This window comes from Ostrea edulis, chromosome 7 (assembly GCF_947568905.1).
Source record: "Ostrea edulis chromosome 7, xbOstEdul1.1, whole genome shotgun sequence".
Taxonomy (NCBI): domain Eukaryota; kingdom Metazoa; phylum Mollusca; class Bivalvia; order Ostreida; family Ostreidae; genus Ostrea; species Ostrea edulis.
The window spans coordinates 60,621,991-60,627,167 of NC_079170.1; positions in this window are offsets into that span (position 1 = coordinate 60,621,991).

Below are 5,177 nucleotides of genomic sequence, written 5' to 3' on the forward strand. Positions count from 1 at the left end.
GTAATTTTTAACCATTCTGACACGGTATTCAGTTCATTTTCGTATTTTGACCATCATCTGACATCATCTTTCAACAGAATTCATTAGTGACTAGTGAATAGATATGAGATAAGCTATCCTAATTCAAAACATATTATGATGCCTTTCGATATTCGATGAATGCGGCGAGGAAGTCCCAATTTTCACGTAAACTCTTATGCATTTTTAGATTGCTAATTTATTATCATAAATGTCGGAAATTCCGTTTTAATGAATTTATGAATTGTGTATCAACATAAATACCTTTTGTCTCCGATTACATAATTATGCACTATGTTTTGCTCACATTAAAATATATTTATGCCTTCTATATGATAAATCTAGAAGTTAAAACATGTTTCCCGAAGCTACTTATTTTTCATCTCAACAAACAAGCAATTATTGTAGTTGTAAAACTGTCATTCATTAATGACAAGAATATATCAAGATAAACAATTAGGGAAATCTTACTTTCTTATCAAATTGTACATAGACTTGGTTTGAGATCTCCCAACTTTACATTTTAAGATATAGTGTGAAAATTATAAACATAAGGTGGCAACAAACAATAGGCCTCCAAAATCCAATAAACATTGGATTTTCCGCCACCCAAGGGAAACAACATAGAGACATGCCAGAGGAAAGAAAATCCTCTCTAATATCAGAAAATCTTGAGAAAAGGAAATTCAATAATACATAACACAACATAATACTTATACAACTTCAAATAGCCAGCAAAACCCCTGATTCTATGACCTGGATTACATCAGTTTAACCTATTTATCACATACAGGAGTACATGTATACTAGCAGCACAGGTGTAGGAGAAAGTAGCAGACATAATATGGCGTACTCATCACTAAAACTTCCATATACTAAGAGTCATAGAATGATGGCAGACATAATCTGACCCATCTAATGTTTATCTGAAGACGGTCTATGGGAGGATGGCAGACATAATCTGACCCATCTAATGTTTAACTGAAGACGGTCTATGGGAGGATGGCAGACATAATCTGACCCATCGAATGTTGAGTGATCTAGTGACACCTACAGGAAAATATGACAGACATAATCTGACTCATTAGATTGAAAGAGTAAAAGAACCCGTCCTTATATATCTCTTAACAGCATCGGACTTCCATCGACCCATTCGCTGTATCGCATTTTCAGAAAAACCTAACCTAGCTGCATGTGTTGCTGCTCCGATCTGAAAACTGTGACCATTGTAAAATTTTAGATTCAAACCCATGAATGAAACAGCAGCCTCTAATTGTTTTGAAACAAATGAATGTGAAACTGGGACCCCGTTAATAAAATAGTAAAAGAGAGCAAAAACTGGACAGAATTCCTTGTCAGGCTGGACATCTAAGCAAATAGTAATTGATTGGTCAGCTTGCATAGTTTTTGCATGACGTAAAAGTAAGCTTACACTACTTAACTTCCCTTCTTTTGCTTCGAAATTGACGTCTGACTTTTGTATTACTTGAACTATAGCCTGTTTTGACTTGGTAAGTAATTCCCCTAGTCTGAAAAATCCAAAATAGGCAGTGAGAAACAATGCTTTCAATAAAACACGGTGAAAAAAATTGGAGCATGTATGATATATGGCATTGATAAATTTCATTATAATTTCCCCTGTTATTGGGAGTCGCGAGTCTGGCCCATGACATGATTTTTGACAGCCTTTTAACAATTTTTGTACTAGAAAATTTTGGGATGGGTCTGGCAAGTTAAAATTTTTATGAAGAAATGAAATGGTGGAAATCTGTGATGCTAACGTGCTTGCCGAATAATTGCTTTCATATAGGTGAGCCAAAAAGTTACAAATTGTAGAGATTTGTAATGGGAGAGTAAGCTTTGATGCTGACCAATGACACAACTTATCCCATGTATATAGATATGCCTTTTTTGTAACAGGGTTGAGAGAGGCTTGCATTAAGTCGCATGCCATCGGTGTCAAATGTACAAAAGCTGGCATGGAACATGTGTTGATTGTTTGGCCAAGTATGGAGCTTCCCTGAAAGCTTCCTGAAATTCTAAACGAGAGAACCTGTCAGCCAGTACATTAGATTTTCCTGAAACATGTTTAGCTCTGAAATGAATATTGTATTGCATCGACACTAATACAAGCCGTCGTAACAATTTCATAAGATTATGTTCTTTTGCTGACTGCTTATTGATAACATCCACTACCGCCATATTGTCAGATAGAAATAGAATTTTCTTGTTCCGAAGTTCTTGACACCATATTTCTAAAGCAATTACAATTGGGAAAAGTTCTTTGATACATATCTGATATTGCGAAAGAGCATCTGACAACTTATTTGCAAACCATTTAGAACCTAGCACTGCTGCACAACCTTGTGACCCTGATGCATCAGTTTGTAAATTTAAATGATCCGAAGACATCCATTCCTTATCTAAAAAACCTGACTTGCCATTAAAGTGTTGAATAAAATCTGACCAGATAGCTAAGTCAGCTCTAGCTTCCATATCTAACTTAATATACTTTGTAGAATCATCTAAACCACAGGTGAGATTGATTAAACGCCGCAAAAAGGCTCTGCCTGGTACTACAACCCCACCTGCAAACTTTAAGAGACCTATGGCTGATTATAATTCTTTTAATGAGACCTTTTTGCATTTTTTTTAAGTTGATTAAGCGTTTTGTTAACCTTGGCAACTTTTTCATAGGAAAGTCTACATTCCATCGCTTCAGTATCTACCTCAATTCCATAGACAGTTAACTTCGTTGTAGGGGTGTGTGTTTTTTGCATCTTTATCGGGATACCCACTTGATTGACGAGTTCGGTGGGCCTATAAAGAAAAAATCATCCAGAATACGAGAGATGCCTGCTGTCTTGAAAACGTTTTCCATTATCCACTGTAACGCACAGCTAAGTGCTTCAAAGATTTGACAACTGATACTTGATCCCATTGGTAAACACATATCATAATAAAATGAATCTCGCCAACAAAAGCCTAAAAGGTGATAGTCTAGTGGATGAATTGGAACTATCCTAAAGGCATCTTCAATGTCAGATTTTGCCATTAAACTATATTTACCAAATTTCTGAACCAAATAGGCAATATTGTCAATTGAATCATAGTGAAACGCCGAAAATTCCATTGGAATGTTGGCACTGATTTTTAATGAAAGAATGGTCGTGGATAATTCTAAACTTTCATGAAGTACTTTTTGGCACTAATCCTAAAGGTGACACAGTGAAATGTTTTAAAGGGGGTTCATCAAATGGCCCAGCTATTCCACCTTTTTTAATTCCAGTTTGAACACAATCGTCAATGATACTGGGGTGATCTGCTGTTGATTTGTGATTTTTTGATATATGAGGTATATGTGGGTCAGCAACACAGCCCAACCGTAAACCCTTGCACTAAGTAATCTGAAAGAGATATATCGTATTGGACCAGAAAGTCATTTAGCTTGTCTGTGATAACTGGTGTTGGGAGCAGAAATCCCCCCCTGAGGCTGTTGATGCTCTTAATTTGATATTTGAGGATTGATTTTTCTTATTCTCTCTACAATTGGTTCTTGAATGGTTTCCATGACATGTTTGACGTGTGTGTGAGTAAGGGCATGGGTCATTTTGACATTGTTCTCCATTATTAAAGGCATAGCAGAAACGCATTTGTGCTCTGCTTGACCCTTTCCGAAAGACCTGTTGGGCTGCACGGGGTACATATGCACCAGTGACAGCTTTTACTCTGAGTTCCTCGATCAGCTTTTGCCATGGCACATCTACTGTTTCTTTCAATTGTCGAAAATTTTCATCGTAAATTCTCCAAGCCCCCTCCCCTAACATGTTGTGCATTTCCCTGATAAAGAAACAATATTTTAACAAATGCAGTGCTTGGTTTGGAACTTTTCTAGATATATTGCTATGAAAAACAAAAAAGCGTGTGTCCACTGATTAATAGTCAGTGATGTTTTGGGTTTTGTTGACCCCTGCTGCTGAATTGTCACATACCCAGCAGCAATATTCAACGAGACATGATCCTCACGCTGCTGCAGCAACACACGCAAATCTATGTACTGGTTTTCCCAGATTTTCTGTGAAACGTTTTGTACTACTTGGGTCTACCCCAATCGTACCACAAAGGACCACAAAGGACTTTGATAAAACGTCCAATAACACGCAGCATCGTTATAAAGGAGGTGGGGGAATTTGTTTTGTCTAGATTTCTTCACTAGCACAATTCAATTTCTTTAATTTGCAACCCCCTCCCCCTCCCTTGATACACGGTCTTCAATTTTTAAATACTAAATCGCATGTGGGTGGGTGATTTGGTGAACTCATATGTTTAAAACTGCTAATAAATTGTTCTCCATATTGATTCATAATCACTACTAGTGAAAATCAGAAACAGTGTGTGTGTGTGTGGGGGGGGGGGGGGTTATGAAAATAACAAATAATAATCATTGAACATTAAACCCACCAACCACCGATTTTACACGCCTAGGTAGCAAAAAACCACAAGATAATTAAAATTTGAATTCAAAAGAAAGTTTAAAATACTATTTTTTGTCTTAACCCTATCCCAAACCATTCGATGGTCACCTCGTTTTGAACTTGAAGTACATTTTCCACACAGTGCCTACCAAATATGTACAAACTATTTTAATACATGTAATTAGGAATTTTCACACCTGAATTTATATAGATTAGAGATATATTCACTTCTGAAATATAATGTAATATACATTTCTGAAAGTTTTTACTGCTAAAAACGTAATAACAAATAGCTAATATCTCAGCAATTTTAGTATAAAGATTGTTTAAAAGTTTCCGGTTTTAGGTCAGGTTATATGAATATCTTGAGGGGGATGGTGTTTTTTAAATTACGTGTGCGATCTATTTGCATTTATGTGTTTATACATAAATATCTTTAATTTGAATTGATGTGTGCATTTGCCACACTTAACGGAAGTCGCCCTCTTGTTCATTGTATTGTTAGATCCGCCTCTGCTTGTAAACGTATCACGACAAACAAAATGACGTCACTCCTTGACAATACCGAAATCGATTAACCTACATGTTTTCATGTCTTTTGTTTAGACTATTATACCTGCTGTTCTGTGGACAGTGCGTGTGACCTATTTATTAGGCCTAGTCGTCCATAATTTTGCCGATTGA